Source organism: Denticeps clupeoides, chromosome 10 (assembly GCF_900700375.1).
Source record: "Denticeps clupeoides chromosome 10, fDenClu1.1, whole genome shotgun sequence".
NCBI classification, from domain to species: domain Eukaryota; kingdom Metazoa; phylum Chordata; class Actinopteri; order Clupeiformes; family Denticipitidae; genus Denticeps; species Denticeps clupeoides.
Window position 1 is genome coordinate 11,655,765 of NC_041716.1, and position 21,980 is coordinate 11,677,744.

Below are 21,980 nucleotides of genomic sequence, written 5' to 3' on the forward strand. Positions count from 1 at the left end.
GGAATGGAAGAAGCTTGTCTGAACGACACATCCTCAGTGTGAGCCACACCGCATGCATGTCACCTCAACACCTCAAGCTCCGCCCTGCCCCCAAAACAAACAGGTAAATTTGGCCCTAAAGTGTTGCTATGAGACAGCCTCCTTTTCCACAGCCGGTTTAGCTGAAGCTAAACACGGATCGGTGGACAGTTTTCTAGGTCTTCCATCTCTCCATTCCCCCTGCTCTGACGGCAGACTGTCTTAGAGCTTTGACTGATGTTGCCTGGTCATTTTTTTTTTTAATTTTGATAATTTTTCAATGCCCCCCAATGCTGAAATACCCCACTGCACCATCCCTTCACTGCCTCACATCATGTAGAATCAAAGTAATGAACCACACACAGATACAGGGACACACACACACACACACACACACACACACACACACACAGACAGGGTAAGACGAATGGGGAATCAAAGTAATGAACTACATAGTCCCCTGGCAAAACCATCAATCACAAGGCAGCAGAGACGACAAAAAAAAATACAAAATAAAAAAAAATTACAAAAGAAAAGAACCAGAGCTTCAGAACGCAGTGAAAAGGAGAAAGAAGAAAACAAAGAGAAAAAAGATCACATAAAGACAAATGGAACGAGTACAGGGCAGACGAGTGCAGAGACCTAATACCCCTTCTGAGGACTGTGTCCTGTTTTCCCAATCTCTTATAGGGAGCTTATTAAACTTTCATGCTTTAATGAGTCAATATTAGACATGGATTTCCACAGGACAGAAAATGGGGCCCGTCGCCATGGCTGCCAAACTTTCTTGTAGCCCACAGAAACGGAGGGAGGGGCGAAATTCGAACAAAGCGGGAATGCTTAGACGTTTCTTTCTCTTTTTTCTCTACACCAAGACAACTCTCATCCCTCCTCTGAAGATGCGCTAGTGAACATTCCGCACTGCAGCCACTGTTCTTCACATACCGTTTCACTCACTGCAAAGATCAATCACCTGTCAAAATGTTTTTTCATGAATAATCATGAAAGCGAGTGAAGTAAATCAATTCGGGGAGGGTGTGAGCGTCAGCGATGCTGGCTGGCTAATGCTGCGGAGATGAAAGGCTTTCACTTTTCCACAGCTGCCGTACAAGAGCTGGTGTTTATTTATGCCTCCATTCTTCCCATTATTGACTCTCTGGCATAAACTAGCCCGCGCGCCCCGACGCAACGATGCTGAAGAGGATTGTGGAGCGGGATTATGCCAGACTCCCGTGGATTTGAGGGAGTAATCTGCTTTGCGACAAGGACAGAGCGGAACACACTCCCCTTTCCAGGTGAGCGACGCACTGAACGGGGAGGAGGGGAACACGCGGAGGCGCGCTTAAGCACAGGTTTAAAACCTTCAGGATCACATGCTCGGAGTAGGAGTCAAAGTTTCAAACTAGGCCTGCAGCATTCGTTCAAACCGATACCACAGCAGCAACTCATTTAGTAAATTTCACAACATATGTGCGTGTTGAAACTGTTGAGATGTTCTGCGCAACACTGACCATTCTGCTCAGCTGTCATTCATCATGCATTTAAAGTCCTGCATTATTCTCACTGAGTAAGACCGAAGAGGGAAAGTAGCCCATATGGACAGAATGCCAGGCTATAAGCAATATAGGTGTATACCCATAACAAGACATAGTCAATCTGAAAAGGAATACATCTTTGTTGGAAGAGGAAGACAGGAGACAAAGACAGAAAGAGACAGGGTAAAAATATTCTGAACCACATTCTTGTCTTGTCATTGTGATGCATACATAGCATCTGGAAAGTATTCATAGCGCATAATTTTTCTTTTCCCCACATTTTTGTTATTTTACAGCCTTATTCCAAAAGAATTTTTTTCTCAGAATTCAACACACAACATTCCATAAAAACTTGAGGTTTTGTCAAATGCATTAAAAATAAACTGAGAGCACATGCACACAAGTATTCACAGCCTTTGCTTAATACTTTGTTGATTGGCAACAATTACAGCCACAAGTCTTTTTGAATATGATGCGACAAGCTTGGCACACCCATACTTGGACAGTTTGGCCTATTTGTCTTTGCTGAAGCTTCATCAGGTTGGATGGGAAGCGTTGGTGCACAGACATTTTAAGATCTCTCCAGAGATATTCAATCGGATTCAAGTCTGGACTCTGGCTGGCTCACTTAAGGACATTCACAGAGTTGTCTTGAAGCCACTCCTTCAAAAGATTAACACATTAGTTGAACAGAATTGAAGTTCAAGAGCTCTCTGGAACATGTTTTCATCCAGGATGTGTCATCTTTCCCTCTATCCTGACTAATCTCCCAGTTCCTGCAGCTGAAAAACATCCCCACAGCATGATGCTGCCACCACCATGCTTCACTCTACTAATGGTGGTGCCTGTTTTCATCCAAACATGACACCTGGCATTCACACATGTTTAAGACCTTCAGGTTCCTTTTGGCAAACTCCATGTGCCATGTGCCCTTAACTAAAGAGTCTGCTTGGTGGATTCCTGCAGAGATGGTTATCCTTCTAGATGGTTATCCTTCTTCTCTGTCCACAGAGGGTCTCTGGAATCTGGACAGCATGACCATCGGGATCTTGGTCACCTCTCTGACTAAGAGTTTTCTCCCCAGATCACTCAGTTTAGGTGGCCTGCCAGCTCAAGGAAGAGTCTAACTGGTTTTGAACTTCTTACACTTACAGATAATGGAGGCCACTGTGCTCATTGGGACCTTAAAAGCAGTAGAATTTTTTCTTTAACCTTCACCAGATTTGTGTCTTGAGACAATCCTCCAATTAAGTTGCAGAAACATCTCAAGGATGATCAGGAGAAATGAGTCACAGCAAAGGCTGTGAATACTTGTCTCAGTGGTACCTCAATGAAACCTTGGCGGATCAGGATTCGAACCGGCAACCTTCTGATTATGGGCTCGCTTCCTTAACCACTAGGCCACCACTGCCACCACTGCCCCATGTGAGTTTTTAAATAAAAACTTGCCCCAAGTTTTTTAAATAAATTTTTTATAATTTTTTTTTAAATACATTTTTAATAAATTTGCCAAAATTGTCATTATGGGGTGTTTTGTGTAGATTTCTGAGAAAAAAATTGATTTTGGAATAAGAATTTGTCCTCTGCAGCGATAGTAGTCAAACACTTGCCTATGACCCAGAAGACCACAAAGTCACCCCACTTACTTCCATTGTGTCCCTGATTGTAAGTGCCTGATTGTAAGTTGCTTTCGATAGTGGTGTCAACAAAATTGACCTAAATGTAAATGCAACCTTTGTGAACAGTGGGCAGTAATGAAAGGCGCATGGGGAGCAGTGTGCAGGGATGGCACGTTGCTCAAGGGAACCTCAGTGGTTCAGGGTTTGAACCCGCAACCTTCTGGAACCACATGGCCACCACTGCCTCTGAGATGGTAAACTCTAGGGTTCAAGGGCTGCAATGGCAATACATTACAATACACAAAGTAACCGTACAAATTAAATTATTATTACAACTTTATTGATATACGTTTCATTTTACAGTGCCTAGTTGCACAGCATTTACACAGGGAAAGTACAATGCAACATAAAAAAAAGCAAAACCATGTACTGTAGTACATAAGGTATAGACACATGTAATATCAACTGTTAAAGTGGTTATTTGTTATTTCCTAAATATTTTCTCTTGTAATCATGCAATTGTAGCTTTTCACAATGAACGTATGTTTATTAGAGTTATGATCAGAATGCATTTGATTGCGCAGCCATTAATCCAAACATGGATTTTCAAAGGGACAGACACAGCAGATGGCAGTTGAGAATAAAGAGACGCCACCGCGCAGAAGAGCAGCGTAAGAATGCAGGAACAAAGACGGGTCCAGGTGTGTTGCCTCCTATACACACCAGCACATGTGTACACACACACACACACACACACACACACACACACACACACACACACACACACACCTCCTCCACACGGCTATGGCGGATTTATTAATATTTAGGTATTTTCCGGGGACCCTGAGCCTTTCAGCAGACGAGAATTAGAAGCGGCACCAGAACATGGCACTATACGCCAGTCTAATACACATCAGAGGAAGCAGAAGATGGGCGAGAGAAAGAGCGAGAGGAGGAGGTGAGCCTTCAGACTGCCTTTTTTTAATATACTTTTTTGCTCACGCTCAGCGCACTTTGCATGACTGGGGCATGATTGTGAGTAGCAGGGGACCTTTTTTCCTGCCCCAGACACATAAAAAGTGGCCTTGATCATAATGCCATCAGAAAGGGCGAAGGATCAAACCTCTTCTCCAGCCCGCTCCCTTCTCTCTTCTTCTGCCTCTGCTCACGAAGGGTATGCTAATGCTAATAATTCCATTCAAAAGAGACCAACATAAAAGCTGACCCTGATGGAACTGAAGGGATGAAAAAATGCTCCCTTCATTCTGGAACACGTCCCCTCCTGTGCAGCCTGTCTAATGTGTACAAATGTCACTTCCTGCCCAGTCCTTTCATAACTTGCCTTTAAGGACACAAACAGGCCTGTGCTGCATTCATCGCTCTGAACTTTAAAATGAAGTACAGATGAGCCCCAGATTAACCTGAATTTGAAACAAAAACCCTCTCCTAAAGGAACATAACACACCAATTATTTTAATGCATTCAGAGTAACAGCCTAAAGCGAAAGCATGCATTGATTTAATGCTGGAATAAAGATGTGTCTGGTAGGACAACCTGTGTGTGTGTGTGTGTGTATACATATACATATATACATACACACACACACACACATACACACACATTGCGGTGGCTGTCAAACCTGTCAAAAAATGTTTTTTTTTTTTATGTTTAGGCTTTTAGCAAAAAGCATCATGAGTAATTCATCATCTCTTTGAGGGCCTAATGAACAGCGTCACACCATTTAAAGTCCATGACTCTTAAAAACAGAGATGCTTTTATAAGTGTCACATAACTCACAGTTCAGCATTACACCACTTTTTGGTGCCCACACCTGCAATGATGTGATAAAAATATATCCCTGAAAAAAGGCCCTCAACATATGTTACCTTTCCCTCAAGGAATCTATATCTATTATACTGAAATTTGTTCTTGTAACCACTGCTACATATTGTGACCCCATTTCATAAAATATCATTCAAAATGTGGCTTAACAGAATTACTGACCTCAGGGGATACTCAGGTAAGAGCATCTTTCAGATTTAATACACATTTCACACTCAAAATACCATTTTTTTAGTTGCTGGAATTTAAACTAAAAGGTTTCCGAAGTGTTGGTGATCGGTCCCAAGAAGAGGGTGTTTTTGTTTTGTACCAAAGTACCAAAGACGAAGTGTTGGTGACATAGACTGACAGGATATAGATTGGAGTGTGCTGGTTTTTCAACTGGTTCTAGTACATCTGTAAAGAATTTGGATCTGACTTTTGATTCTGATTTGTCACTTGATTGTCACATTTCCAGGTGTCACAAGTATTACCAGGTATTTCCTCTAATATTGCTAGAGTTAAGAGTTAAGAGTTCATTTGTTCACACATTTATAACATGTAGACTGGATTACTGTAATTTCTTTGTTTTCTGGTTAATCTGTTGTTTAATTGTATAAACTTCACCTCCTCCAAAACTCTGCAGCCAGGGTTCTTGAACGCACTAGAAGTTATGATCACATTATGCATGTACACATTACACTGTTGCCTCTGTCTTGCTCACATGGGGCTTTGTTAGGTGCTTTGTGACAATGTACAATATGAATAAAAATTGGTTGATATTTTCAAATTCATGTAATTTCCATGATCAAAATATCCAAGTACACAGGTTTATGCTAGTAGAATGATAAAATCTGAAAAAATTTGGGAATGCACATAAATATGCACACACACTGTTTATATTATTTATAGTGCATTTATTTGTTTGTATAATATTTTGTTTTATTATGAATTTATTCATTATTAATATGTTGTTTGTGGTGTGATTGGATTTTTAACATTTTATGCCTGCCTGCTAAGACAAGTGTCATGAGGTGTTGCTTTTCCTGAGCTCACCCAGAAGGTACCCATTCACCTGAGAATTGCTCATTAGCTTCGGGTAATCAGGACCCTAAAAAAATCTACTAGCAAGTCACAGACAGCGTCCTGCATTAATATCATCCACATGGAGATGGCACAAACCCCCAGGCCTGTAGGTGGCGCTGTAATTCTGGAACTGGAAAGATGGAGTTTGGGAAATGGTAGTGGTAGAAACAGCCCCAAAACCCTTGTGACAAAAAAGTTGATTGGAGTTGATTTATGAGTTTTTGCAGACGCTGCAACGCAATCACGAACATGTAATCTGCCATTGTTGTTGTATGACTGGTTTGGGGTTGTAGGTCAGATGTGATGTTGGGCTCAAAATAGGCTTTTTACTGTCCACACGAATACACAGGGGAGAACTTTTCACTATAGAACACCATACAAACAAAGGGCTCATAATAAATGTGTAGTACCAGGTACACATACTATGTACACTTATGGCTAGTTCACACTACATAATTACACTACAGCTCGGCCATCAAACTAAATCCTAAAATAGACGTAATGTGAAAGTATGATCTAAGGCTCCTCACCAACTATTACAACATCAGGTTCTGGCCAGTGTGACAAAGCCAATGAGAGTGCAGGACATATTAAGGGGCAAGGATCTCCAACTCACTGTATAGGAAAGAAATAATATGGACTGAATCATTGTGCAAAAAAAATCTTAGTGTTGTCCATTTTTCATGTCCTTTGGGCTGCATCATTTCCAGTGTCGATTTCCTGTGTCGAGTCAACAGACCAGCTGGAAGTGAAAGATTAGATAGTGTGTGACCCCTTGTCACTGATCAGTCATGTAGAATTAACATTGTGTAGTCATTGCAATCCACAGTGTATATGGTAGAGGCTCAGTAAAATAAGAAGAAAACATTTCACCAGAAGGTTCTCCTTTGCCAGTGAAAAGTGATTGTGCTCAACCAGCAACTTACTGGTAGAATATTCTAGTAATGCTGCAATATTTCCTGGCCAGCCCGGTGGCTCAAGGATGGGAGGAAATGTGTGTTCCTTCTCCAAACCACCCACACGACTACAGCAGAGAGGGCTCCCTCCTAAGGCCTCAGCACACTGGAACAGAGTGACATATCAGCTGCTGATTTCCTTATTACAGGGCGCTGGCACACAGCAGCACTTGAAACAAATTTACACGGAGGAGATGAGAATCCGGCCTGCAGGGCAGTGGGGTCCATGCTGTGCTTTCCCTCTGGCTCTGCAAAAGACTCATGAAGAGGCAGGAAAAAAAAGTCTCCAGTGAGACAGCGTGTGCTCATTGTTCAGCTACCTGTGGTCCAAGGGGTATGACTTTCACCAAAGTCCTTATAAGCAAGTCTCACCACTCAGCGGCAACCTTGGCTCGTGCCCTGGGCAGTTACTTTAGGCTAACAAGACTAAGGAAAGACTGAACATTTTATGTGTATAGAAAAGGTATAAAATGCTTTACTTTAAAGTGCTTCCGAGCGTGTGAGTTGTGTGTGTACAACATGGGGTGTTAATGAGTGTGATTACAGGCATTTTCCTTAAGTGCTTGTGTGTGTGTGTGTGTGTGTGTGTGTGTGTGTGTCGTGGTGTGTTCCAGCACCATTGCTGCTGGACGCGAGTGCCAGCCTTAATGAGCATCTACTGAGATGACAGATGTGTGTGCAGTCATTCCTTTACAAGCTCAGCAACATCCAGGCCAACTCTCTCCCCTCAGTAATAAACACCGTCATTAGCAGATCTACTAAACAACAAGTCCGGCAACGCGGCCGTCCCCAGAGCCCGGGTTTACGCATCAGCAGAATAGTCAAAAACATGCTATTACGGTGATAATGGCATTTAATAAACTGTTGATAACAATACAAAGTGGTGCAGGGGAAACTTCATACAAACAGCAGACGCAGGCACTGACAAGCGAATAACGCTGAAGCTGTGTGGCATTTTCTCCAAAACCCTGCTTTGAAATGAAAAAGTGGCAATTCCACATATGAACAGATAAGACAATATTATTTCCTTGGAACAAAATGTTGCCATGGAAACAGGATGTTGTTTTATCAATCACATTTTTTCCATCAGCATCAGTTTAGAAAGTGTTGTGGTTTTGGAACTGTTGTGAATTATGCTGTATTCATTTAATTCAGCTCATTTCGATCCAACACAACAGCTTTCTGCAAAGAAGTAAACGGATTTCAATAAGATGTACCCATGAACCCACACCCTCACAAATCTTCCATAGCAGCCAGAACACTTATTTCTTCAATATAATGCACACTCACAGACTGTATAGCCTACTGAATGAAGGCCTTGCAGCTTCATTACTTAATCGCTGCCCCCAGCCATGACCACTTCGTTAACAGTGGTGCTGACGCTGCCGTAGCTCTATGGAGTTTATATCTTGTTTGACTTGGCCTTGGCGCTGACAGCTAAACCCCCAGACACCCATAGGTGACTGGAACTTTTGTATTTACTCTTCAAAGCCAGAGCTGCACCCGAGGAAATCACACAGCTCCTCTCTCCAGTCTCTCTCTCTGTGTCAGGGAGAGACAACAAAAATATGCATAATAATAAAGTAATGATAACGGCGAACCACCTGCACCTCTGCCGCACAGCGTGTTTTACTGTCAAGTCCACAAGTCGAACTGAAATGCATAAATAAATTAGAAAGAGAGGCATTTAAATTGTTAAACACTAGGCTTTTTTCGACAGACCCCAAAAGTATGTCTCAGCATCTACATGCCGTATTTGTATAACGGTGTACCTGGCATCATAATAAATGCAATCCTTGTGAGATTATTGCAGAAATTCAGTTATAGTGCTGTAACAGTGCAGCTATTCACACCATACCTTCACAGTGCATTCAGCTAATTTAAAAGTGTGGTTTTCGCACGTAACATTAAACTGCAGCCTTTAGTGAGTCTTTGGTTCTTATTAGTGGGTTGCATTATTACTGACAGATATTTGATTATTTAAAAGCCATATTTTCATAATATTTTTAACAAAGAAACAGATATTTTTGTGTATCCACTATATATGTTGCTATATATGTTTGTATGTGCTTAGCATGTATTTATTGTTAGGGTCAGGGCTATCCCAAATACTGCGGGCAATAGGGTATTGAGATATATAGTATAATGCGAAAATTTGGCATTTGTGAAAGGATGACAGCACTCTTGTAGTGCCGAACAATATAATTGCAAAGGGCTGCATGGTAGCTGCATGGTAGCTCAGTTATCAACTCCAAGGTTGTGAGTTTAAATTTGGCCTTCATCTTTGTGTGTTTGTAGCCTGCATGCTCTCCTTGTGTTTTCTCCGTGTCATGATCCAAACATGTCTTTTGTGTGCCTCATTTTCTTGATTGTTTTCTGAAGTTGAGGTTTATTGTCATATGTACAAGGGCACAATGAGCACAATGAAATACAGAGCACAATGAAATTCTTACTTGAAAACCCCTCCCACGCAGACAGAACATAGGACATGATACACAGAAGACAAAGAAGACAAAGTGGTGCAGCAGCAATAAATAATAGTCACAGGCTAAGTTCCATAGTGTGATTTGTGCATAATGTTAAGTAAGTTGCATATAGTAAAGCGTAAGGTGACAATGCAGTATACGTTGTTTTGTGTTCCAGTATTACACATTGTGTGAAGAATAGATTTATTGCACATAGCGAGAGAACCACAGTTACTGTGTGTTGAATAGCCTGATGGCACTGGGGTAGAAACCGTAGCATGTTATAAATGTTCCTGTATGTTTCATTGTCTCTGTCAACTGGCACTGTTTTCCTGCTATGTATTTTCCTGCTATTGCTATTAAATCCCTGTTTTTCCCATCTTCCCTCCCATTTGCATCCTCCCTGTCCTGTGCTGTCATGACACTCCGGGTTCTGCAGTTTTCTTTGCCATCCAAAGGCATGAGCACTTGGTGAACTGGCGACTACCAAATTGCCAGTAGGTGTGAGTGAACTGTGTGTGACCAGTGTGTGCGCCCTGTGGTGGACTGTCCCTAATGTCCTGGAATGGGCTCCGGCAGCCATGACCCTGTTTAGGATTAAGACGTTAGGGATATTGAGTGAGTGAGTGAGTGAGTGAGTGAGTGAGAGAGTCATCATCGGCTCATTATGTATCTCCAGGTTTTCTGCATGATCCTTGACTTCTGGAGCCCCATCAGTCATGTTCCATGCACAACAAGGTGTGCAGAGCATGGAGTAAAGGAGTTGGGAACATTTCAAGGTTGACTGAATGGCCCAGTTAGATGGATAAAACCAGGAGGAAGGGGGGATGAACTTGGCCAGAGTTAATTGCTGGCTGCATTTCCTGGGTTGAGTGACAGCGAACGGAGCTCGGGGATTGGATGTGCATGTCTCTGTCTGGGCAGATAAAGAAGGTTAGCCGGGGGCTTTGTGAGCATGGTGCCGATCAGGACCATTGATTTCTGATTGGAGTCATACTCTGGAGACACTGCTGGTCGCCACAGGCGACGTGTGGACAGGCAGGTCGTCTCTCTCAAGGGCGTGTGGGATAGTAAGGAGTGAGTCCTGTCTGTCCAACGCTCAGAATAATGATGAAGCCCATGCTGAGACACATAGGCCCACTTAGAACCTGGGTTTGTGTCTCATTACTCTTCATTTAGTTAACATCACTCCCAGAGGACGCAATGTATCTCTCTCATGACAGCAGGCTCCAGTCCGACTGCTTCTTTTAATTCAGAGGACTTTAACTTAAAAGCTGACAGACAACGCCTCCAGAAACAAGTAGCTGTGGAGAGAGGTGCTCCACGAATTGCTGATGACTTTTCATATTCAGTATCCATTATCAATTAATTTACAGTAACCAGGGCGGGGAACGACGCACCATACACAATCACACCTAAGGCCAAATTAAGTTGACAGGCATGATTTGGGAGGAAACCTGAGAACCCAGCAGAAACCCACAGGACCGCAGCAGAAGCATGCAAACTCCACACACAGAAAGCTGTGACTGAGTTGAACCCAATGTGCCATCACATTGGCCTAAATTCAAAATATCCATACCTATTTAAATTTACTGACATTTTCCTAGAATATTAAACATTTGTCCTTTTTCATGGGTATGAAACCTGGCATTTGGACTTTTTGTGTCCTTAGCTTCATAAAGAAGGACAAGTGCATTGCTCTTGAATGCTGATTACACTGATGACTTTATGACTGCTTTTAATAATACTGTGCTTCATTCTGATTCAATCTGAATCCATAATAGTGGTTGAGACCACCTCCATCCAACATTCATACAGACAGTGTTGCTATGTTCATAGACTTTACTGTCTGTAAAAAAAGTAGTCAGTAAAGGTTATTACGGATCATAAACAGTTTTACTGAGCTTCTCCACCTTTATGCTGTATGTTGTATATTGTAAAAAATGCTAACGAGACAATATCAAGTCACTATTCTAATCCTATTGTAAATTTAATGATATCGTGCTTATTTCCTGTGATGTTATATTTAGGGTCATTTTAAGCTTCATGCAACAAAAAAATGGTGACCACATCCACTCATTGTCTGCTTTTGGAATGTCTTCCATTATCCAGCTATCCTTCCAGTTCTTCCCATTTTCCCCATTCTGTCTCTCCCCACCCAGCCTGCTGTCATCTCAGCATGAATGAAATGGCTGCACTTTCATCTGTTTAGGGCGCAGGGTCTGATACTTGCTCAGGCCAGTAAGCTCTTTGCAACAGTAGCGATCTGATCTGGATATGACTCTGATCTGGATCAGATCCACAGCCGAGCTCTCCAGCGCGGCTGATTCAGCACACAGAGGGCCTTCATAATTATCTGATGAGTTGAATCGGGAAATATTTAACATGTGGGCTGGGGGAGGATGGGGTTCGGCTCTGCAAAACCTCTGCTTGTTGATTCCTCTGACCCAGCAGCAGGTGGCCACCCATCTCAAGCACAAAAAGCTGGCCCTCAAGCCAGTGAAATAAAATCCACAGAAGACTCTGCATTAGCCCCCCCCCCCCCCCCCCCCATCACACTATTCTTTTAATGAGAGAAACCCCCTCTTTCACAACTCTAATAACCACAGTCCAGACACACGTGCACACATCACTTAGTAATTCATCCTGGATCCTCTTGAGACATCCACTACAACGATGACGTGACACTATGGGACACGCTCCTGTGTGTGTGTTTTGCCTCTGTTTCCCTTCCGGATCTTTCTTCTTTCTTTAATGCTGTTTTTCATCCTGGTCTTCCTCATTATCTCCAGAGCTTAGCCAAACACCGCTTTCTGCATCGCTGAACAGGAAGTGCAGAAATAAAATCACTTAATGACAAAGAGAGAAGAAAAACACACCGACACAGGGGGTCCGTCTTAGAGAGAAAATAAACCTGGCGGCGACCCTCTCCGGTAGACCACAGGAGTCTTACCCGAGACCCTCACGAAAAGGGGTGGATAAAAAAAAATCAGAGGAAAATTGACATGTCACTTTCACTTCATCAAATGACGACTCAAACGCTGCTTGATGCTTTCATGTCTCTATGCTGACCTGTGCAAGGCACTGGTACTCAGGGCTCGTTGCCGCCTAAAGTCAACACAGCAAGCGCCTGATGAATGTGCAATGAACACATGAATAATGCATCCCCGACATGCTTTGTTGAGGCGAGTCCTACTTACAATTGATTTGGCAGTTATCGCCATGTTCTCCTGTCTCATCTGTTAATTAAACAACAGTGAGAACACACACACACAGTCCTTAGGCATTCTTCAGGAACCATGTGGGAGGGAAGCCTCAACTCGCAATAAATAAAACAATGAAAAAAAAAAATTATAAAATCCCCAAACCACTCCTCAAGCCATCTACATTGATTTTATTATTCCTTGGCAGAAGATTTCAAGGCATTCACATTCACGGCCTTTTTTTTTTCCTGGGCACCGTGCTGAAAATATAAGGCACAGGGTGGTGATTCCAAGAAATCTGAATTCCAGAAGATTGGTTACATCTTTCTTGAAGCTGCAGAATGGCTCAGAATTCCCTGTCGGAAAAGCTGATCCATTATGCCTGGTTAATGCTGGGCTGGCTCTCTTCCTCTCTTCCCAGATGGTGCTAGGTAAGGTGGGAAGGCCAGTGGATCAACAATATTACCAATACTGAGAGTCAGAAGTAGGTTATGGAAGTAATAGACCCAAGATATGTAGGTCTCATAAATTTGATTAATCAGAAAATGAATATGGTCAGGGAAGGTGGGAATTTTTCATCTGGCAGTAGATCAAGTGAACGTGAAAGTGATGTGAATGTCATTGTGATACACAGCACATGGTGCACACAACCAAATGTGTCCTCTGCTTTTAACCCAGCAGTGGGCAGCCATGACAGACGCCCGGGGAGCAGTGTGTGGGCAGTGTGAGCAGTTTGCTCAGTGGCACCTCAATGGTACCTTGGCGGATCGGGATTCGAACCGGCAGCCTTCTGATTATGGGGCTGCTTCCTTAAACGCTATTCCACCACTGCCCCAGATCAGGGCTTATATCAAAGCTTGTGGAAAACCAGCATATGCTGGTAAAATTACCTGTACTTTGCTGGTCATACATGGGAATATAGCATTGAAGTAACTGCTTATACTAAAAGTTTTATTCTATATTATTTTGAAAATGGCCACACGCTCAACATTCATGATAATATAATGAACTACTGAAGCATTCAGATATATAGGGCCTTAAATTCTATGGGGTGAAGGCTTATATCAAGCATTATGGTGTGAATATGCGGTATGCTCCAGTTAGAAGGAAATGTCTGAAAAGTGTCTTTCATGTCTTCTGGGTACTATAATTACATCTAAATAATTCACAATGACATGTTCCGTGTTCCTAGTTCTGTAATTACAGATTAATTCCGTTGGTACACTGATTCATTTGCAATTTTGCACATGCTAAAAAATGGTATACAATGCTGGAACACCATTAAATTTAAGTTGTGTTTCCATGCTGGTCATGCTTTTCACACCAGATACAATTTTTGCAAGGTGCTCCATAGCACTGGACTCAACAAAAAAAACAGGAAAACAAAAGAATAGAGTAAAAAGCAAACTGCTGTTATTCTTCTACAGAAATGTGAAAATTAACAACATGAGTAAAGGTCCTCATTTTCACAGCATAATTAGTTCTAATAACTGGAGACAGGGGACTCTGTGTGTGCGTGCGAGTGTGTGTATTCTTGTTATTATGAGACCGGCGAGCACAGAGGCTCTGGATTAAAAGAAACGCTGCATGATGGGAGGTGGTGAGATGGTGTTTTAATGGTCTCAAAGCACATTGTGCAAAACTCTGCCCTAGCTTGTGGCAATTTTGCACACACACAGACACATTATTCATGAGCTCCTCTGAACTCAGAAATAAGATACGGTTTATGCATATACCACACAATCAGTACATTGCAATGTATGAGAGGAACTCAATTTTATTACGCATACAACAATTATAACATTTATGCTTTGTGCTTGTATATGACATATGATAACTGTAGCATAAAGGACAGTCAGCAGAAGCCACGATTTCCTCGAAGTGAAAAGCCTCAAGAAATAGAACAGGAGACGTGGGACGGAGAAGCACTGTCGACGTCACAGGAATAATTAGATGTGGGTGAATCAAAACCCAATCAAGTGTGATGGCACAGCGCAGTGCGACCAAATCACTCTGCAGTCCACCCACACAGCCACAAGGAGAGAATGCAATATTTCACATATTTGATTTATTTCTTTATTTACTCAACCCTTTGTTAATGCATGGAGATCCATCCCCCTCTTCATGAGAGAACTTCAACAAAAGCTTTAAATTAACCAAATGGGCAGTCACGCAGACAGAAAAGGGTTAAACTTTGCACTCTTGCTTTCGGTCTCTTACAAGTCAGCAGTTTCTGGCTTTGAATAAAACAGAGGAAGAGGGAAACAGAGCGATAGACGGATAAAGATGGAGGCTTAAGCACTTTAAAAGTAATTATTCACAGAGTAAAAGGAACTTTCTCGTATTTAATGTCCAAAAAATTCAGTCTAATAATGGACCTCTAGGCTATTTTTTAAACAAATCTGTTAGGAATGGGTCCTGGAGATTAAATGAAGGGGTAGTGCATCAATAATTTACACATAAGTCTTTTTATAGAAGAGGGCCTCCGAGATACATAATTCTCCTCGTATTAGGCTGCAATGAAAGTTAACGTTTTAATAAATAGGTATTAAAAGATTAAATAACATTAATAGCACCAATTTAAGTCACAGAGTTACTTTATCACATGCACGTTTATTAAATTAGGTGAATTAATTACATGATACATGTATGTACCTCAGTTATGCACCCCAGGTAAGGAAGAGAGAGTTGAGGGTCATGTGACCAATTGACTGCACTGAACGGAGTTACCCATAATCCCTCAACAGAGCCGTTTGTACCAGCGTGCTCAGGATTCTGTGACAGATCTCCTACCTTCCTCTCCTTCCCCCTCTCCCCCATTCCTTTAAGCGTTTGCTCTGATACGCCTCAGTGCCGTGGGACAACATAAGAAAAGAGGAGGGAAGAATAAAAAAAGAAAAAAGAAAAAAAAAAGGGTATCCAGTACAAGAGGGTTGTGATTCAACAGAACTGGGCGACCTGATTAATAAAGGGCCTGGGCCTTTATTATTATATCATTTGTGGCAGGATTTACAGTGGTGTCCACGTCTTGCTGGTAAACTGTAAACCTGAGTAGATGCAGGGAAAGGGAAAAAAGGCATTTAGGTAAGTAGCTATGTTACTTTAAGGGATAAAGTGTAAAAATAAAAAAATGTAAAAATCTGATGGCGCCAATCTCAGCAACCTTTGCAAAAAAAAAAAAAAACAGCCTTTGAAAAGCATGCAAGTTCACTGTAGGGTGCAAACACACACAGATCCAGGTCGAATCTCTTTGCTCAAGCTCTACATAAAAAGACGTCCCAGTTGAACCTCCGCTTCTAATTTAAGTGGATACAAGACAGTGCGCTACAAGACAGACAGACAGCAATAACTGTCTGGTACAACACCCAGGTACCTGCGGACATTTTCCTCCTCGAACATCATTAAAAGCTCTATTTAGTTTGTTAGCTCATCCTCTCCAAGAAGTCCTTTCTGCAGTCTACCACACTCGGTGACCCTATATGTTCATTTGATATCAGTCCCAGAATGCAGCGCTTCCTTCTTTTTTCCAAGTGAAACAGGTCACATGGATCCCAAGGACAGTAACACGCTGCAAAGAATAAAGAGGGATAAAAAAAGAGCCCCAAGAAACTCCAAATCTCCATGAAGTGTTGAAGAGATGGAAAAAGCAGAAAAGGAGGGGAAAAAAATAAGACAAGGTGGTGAAATGCTTCCAGCAGGAAAGAGGGATGGTGAGAGAAAGCAGATAACAAAGAAGAGGAAGCGATGCGAGGTGAAAGGATGGAAGGACAGGGCTCTGAGGGTCGTGAGACTGAAGGAAGCCTTAGGCTGCATCCTCAGGGCCTCTCTTCTTTTATCTCTCTCTCTCTATCCCTGTTTGAGGAGATTGAAGATCCTAGAGTTTTATTAGTGATGTGCATAGTTATAGCAGTACAACTTGCAGCAAATGACTATGCACGTGACGAATTAAAATCTTGAAACATAACTAGAGAAAGAGATAAAAAAAAAGAGAGAGAGAGACCCTGTTTGCCATCTCCAGCTCTTTCGCCGACAGATCAATCTGTCTCATAGCAAAGCAGAGCTCCATCGGCCTAGCGGTTGATCAATCCATGAATGTTTCAGAAGCATCTGACACTTATCCTGTAGACTTTGATCAGTTTCGTGTAAACATTAGAAATCACATTTACCAAAACATTCCAGATCTGATAATATCGAGTCAAATGTGGAAAAGCTCTGTTTCTCTCTCTCTCTCTCTCTCTGTCTCTCTCTCTCTCGCTCGCTCGCTCTGGCCGGCAGGGAAAGAGCTCAACTCATCAATCCACCCCTCTAATCTCTCGGACCACTTGTGCTTCCATCTCATCTCTGGTGCTGACTAATCACTACGGACGTCTGACAACCCTCACTGCGCTGATCCCCTGGGCTGAAACACAGAAGAACCCCCATCTTGTTTTGGGGTCTGCCTGCGCTCACAGCGACAGTTGCTGTGGTGCTGTGAGACAACGCCACCCCTTGTGGACTGTGAATACTGTGGTGTTCATACTCTGTTTCATTTATATACCAGCGCTCAGGGCGACGCCTACTAAGCATTGGTTCGGAAGAATCGTCATCTCCCTGTCAGATCCTCTGTCTACCTTCACACATGCCGAGAGATGTTCCCAGTCAGCGCATTTGAAACTGTGTGTGTGTGTGCGCGTGTGTGTGATGCTGATGGAGGAGGCCATGGACTCCCTGGCTCCTCTCATTAGATTCCTGCAGCTAAGTGACATTTGGTGAGGAATGTCTTCTGACAATGAATGATCAGCAGTCATCAGTGCTTAAGGCAACACAGGAATAGACACACACACACACACACACACACACACACACACACACACACACACACAGTCTGGTCTCTGAAACTTGGGAGTCTATCCTACAGCAACACTTAAAATTCCCTGCCCGTGTCTGATTTGCACTAAAAACACCAGTCCTCAAAAGCAGAAATCCAGCCTTCTTTCCTGAGGATGTGCTCTCGCCTGCAGCCTTCATCCAATCCGCCCAACCACCCAAGCACAGACCAGAGCACGCACATTTGGCAAGGCTGAATGTTGATGTTGAAGAATGTTGAAGCTGCAATATCAACAAAAATAATCTCAATGAACATTTTCAAACAGGAGTCCACATGGGGACTCCTGTTTGCATGGGGGACTCGGTTGCTTGATCCAGGTTCTCCCGTTTTCATGAATTGGGGACCATAGATTATGGTGTGTGAGTGAATGGTTTGTGTGTGCCTTTCGCTGGCCCCTGCAACCAATGTTCCCAGGATGGGTCCCGGCATCTGAGACCCTGAGTAGGCCTGAGTGGTTATGAAAGGTGAGCAAGAACGAGTGAGCTCCAGGTTTCAGATGGTTTAAACATTCGTCCATTTGGTCACTCACAATAACAAACCAGTGATTGTTTAACCCACACGAAAAGCCTATCCTGGGTCATTGGGCGACAGGGATGCCAAGGTCCCCTGTCTCTGGTCCCTATAACGTTCCATAAAGTATTTACAAAGTATATATCCTGTATATACTTTACAACTGAGCATCACTGACTTTTAGCGCAGGGGTTCCTCACCTAACTCTCACTGCATTGTCATAAATAATGTTAACTTTCCAGATGAAAATTTAACTTCTCAAGCTACAATGACATAATAAGATGGAATGTGGAACATATTAAGATCTTACTGGGTTAACACTCACTCATCATTTGACTCATTGACACATTCCAACAGTGAAGAGCATAGGACAGAATATTCATTCATTGTTCACTCATAGTGTAAATGGACATGAAAATAAAGAAACCACATGAATGAGAAGGTGTGTCCAAACCTTTGGCCTGTACTGTATGTGTTTTATAGTCTCACTGCAGTTGGTTAAGGTGAATCCAAGGGGTGGTCACCATCTAATGTGAAAATGGTGGTGAGATTACATCTATATACACAACAACAACAGCAAAAGCAGACTGACACTTTTCAAAGTCATTTTAATTTCAAAGTCACTTAAAGAAACATTGAGAGTTGGCTTTGTCCTGCCCTGTCCCGCGGGGACGATTACGGTGTAACTTTGTCCCTCAAACAGCTGCCGTGTGATGTTGGTCTCCCGAGTTTTTATGGGGGAGGAGAGAAGAGCGTCTCATTCCCTGGCTCAGGTGGGAATACCGTCCTCCCGGCAAAGGCAGCCCAGCATTCAGCACACAAAGCTAGAACTGTCAGCCCTGCCACAAAGAAGTGGGGATGGGGGGCGGGGAGAAAGAACGAGGGAGACCAACAGTGGAGAAGTAAAGAGCGAGAGAGAGATTAAAGATGGCCAGAGTGAATTTAAAAAGAAATGCGTTCACGGGACTCGGCGCCGATCCGGCAGATGCTCAGAGATGCAGGGCCGGGTCAGCACCAGAAACCAGATAGATCTGCGCAGCCGTCATTCTAATTGGTTCACAGCTGTCAGCCGTGATATCAGCGCCATGTTAATGCTACTCATCGCGCCACAGCCCCGTTCCACTGACGCCCGGCTAATGAGCGCTCCCGTACGGATTCGTGGCGCCAGCTTCTTTCTTCCCTGCGCCTACAGACAGCGTCTGACCCATCCTTCCCAGCTTGTCTGTTTGTTTAATGGGCTAAGCTGTGTTTGCTTTTGAGGGAGGGAGAGGCGAGCATGAATTATTGATGGCCGAGGGCTGATTTCGGGCAAGGGAATTAGCTCACAATAATCTGTTCGGGTTGACGTGCTCGCTAAGGTGTGAACTCCAGCACAAAGGGTGTGTCCTGGAATATGAGACTGGCGCTTCTCGGTCTGATCTGTGTCTTTTTCTCAAATTACACAAACAGACGTGTCCAAGAAAAACAGAACATTACTGAAATGTGGGTGAATCTGGTGGGTGGTCTCACAAAGGGAGGAAAGACAGAAACACTGACCCAGAGGGATATTTGGAAATCACAGTGGTCACAAAAACCATCTAATTTACTACTTTTAAAAAATTGGCACTTGCTGCTATATTAGAAGTAGCCTAGTGGGTAACGCACTCAGACCCAAGTTCAAGTCCCACATACTAACTTTGTGTCCCTGAGCAGGTCTCCAGGAGGACAGTCCCTGTAACTACTGACTGTAAGTCACTCGGGGTAAGGGCGTCTGATAAATGTTAAAGGTAAATGTAGTGAACATGGCCCCATCTTTAAATGCACGTTCCATCTAAAGAAAAACAACACTAAACACTTTTGCCAAAACCAGCCAAAGAAACCAGACACAGCGGTTTCACATTAAAGAACATCAGAAATCAAACGTGCTCCCTCCCTGCTTGAGTTATTTAAAACTTCGTAAACTTTCGACCTGGCCCCAGAAGCCGGATTCATTTCAGCCCTGTGTGTTATTAACAGAACGTTGTGTCGCCAGCTCAGGGCAGAGGGGGGTAGTAATAATGTCTCCGACGCTCGCCGGGCGGTCTGGGGGTGAAGCGCTCTACGGTAGCTCCCATCCCGGGGGCGCCGGGCCGCATGCGAGTCGCTAGCCGGTGGTGTTTCGTTTGGCCCGCTGCTCACCCCCCCCCCTTCTATCGCATCCCCATGCAGCAGTCTTCTCCGTGTTTACCTTGGCTTGTTACCTCCCCATCCTCGTCCATCGCTTATCCCCATGAACACGATCGTCCACTGGAGAGAAATCAGTCATGACTACAGCCATGAAGAAAATATAAATGCCGGGATTCAGCTGAAGGCCTCTGACCTACAGCAAGCCGCCAGACTGGAATGTTATTTATACAGATCTGGACTACGGTAAATCCTGGAGATCTGCAGACATTAGGGACAGTGTGGGTGCCGCTGTGTACATGTAATGTAATGTGACGCTCCATCACATTACCAAGTCGAAGAACCATCCCTGCTCTCAGTAGTGCTCTACGGTCTCATGTTCCTGTAGGAAAAGCAGCAGTAACTCTGCCTAAAATAAACGCTGCTGTACTCACGATTCTGTATGTATTAAGACAAAACAGCAATCCAAGTTCACTAAACTGATTAATTCCAAATTACTGGTGGCATTTGTGATTAATTCATGATACAAAGATCCAGCATTAATAACAGTGCTTGAATGATTAAAGCAAAAAAAAAATCAAGCGCTCTGTTTTTGTAGAAAAATGGTAACTTTTCTTTTTCTCCCTTATTCTTTTCTAAGGTGAACATTACATGGCGCCAGCTTTTTCGCTAAATTTGTCTCCTTGTCAACTGAGCCTCTCACTGCAAACTATTTTTTTTCCCCATCTGAGCTTCAGTAACCTGAATTCAATATCTGACCAAAAGGAAGGGGGTGAAAGCTCGAAAGAGAAGGAGAAAGAGAGAGAGAGAAAGAAACTTCCTCAGCAATCTGTCAGAAACTTCCCTGCTTTCTAGTTGTGTGTTGTGGGAATGTTTTGTCAAAAATTTCCTTTCTTTGTTTCCAGAAGATTCCAAAAACCACCCATCTGCCATTTCTACAGTGACACCTCCCCCCCGCGCATCGTCTGCGTTTGAGGCTGGAGAATCCGTTGAGCGAGAAACCTGTTTAATTGGCGTGACTCGGAGGTTGGTGAAGGGTGAGCGGCACTCAGCTCATTACGTTCCTGAGTATGCATGCGCACAAGTACGCCGCGTGAATATATTATGCAGAATGGAGATGTAATTAAAAAAAAAGTCTGTGCCTGACTGAGGTTCCTATTTGCATTGCATTGTGGGTAAAAGAGGATCTTAGTCTCAAGTGCTACACTGCAGCCAACTGTCACCGGCAGCTTTACAGGTAGCAGAACTCCAAGTTTCTTAATTAAATCACATTCCCATCTGGGTCACCATTTAAAATATGCAAATACAGTCACAGCCAAAATACAAACACCACCCACCTAATATTCAGCCCTGACCCATCAAGGCATGCACTACACTATACCTGCCAAGGTAGCAAGCAGCCAGTAGCTGATCCTTTCATTCCTGTCGTGATGTGTTGCCTCCATGGAAAAAAAAAAATTATAATCCAGCACATCCTACAGATGCTTGATTGGACAATGGAGGTAAAAGTCAACTCCTCAGACTCGTTGTGTCCCTCAAAACATCCTCAAACCTTTTTTTTTGTGGTGCATTATCCTAATGAAAGAAGGCACTACCATTATTACTTGAGCAAGACACTTAACCCTGTCAGGAGGGGGACTGTCCCTGTAACAACTGATTAAAAGTCACTCTTAATAAATGCTGTAAATGCTGCAGGTGGTACATGTTAAACATCCACATGTGGGGCAGGACCCAAGGTTTCCAAGCAGTGCCCAAATC

At 43.1% G+C, this 21,980-nt stretch overlaps 1 protein-coding gene and 1 long non-coding RNA gene across 2 annotated transcripts in view; one reads left to right on the top strand and one right to left on the bottom strand.

Moving 5' to 3' along the window:
- The window catches only part of LOC114797992 (cadherin-4-like), a 285,019-nt gene that overhangs the window by 138,226 nt on the left and 124,813 nt on the right, over positions 1-21,980 (bottom strand). The gene's annotated exons all lie outside the window — the stretch shown is intronic.
- Positions 1,099-21,240, top strand: LOC114797993 (uncharacterized). The gene is made up of 3 exons (XR_003751022.1): positions 1,099-1,313; positions 3,785-3,873; positions 21,128-21,240. It is a non-coding gene; the product is annotated as an uncharacterized LOC114797993 (long non-coding RNA).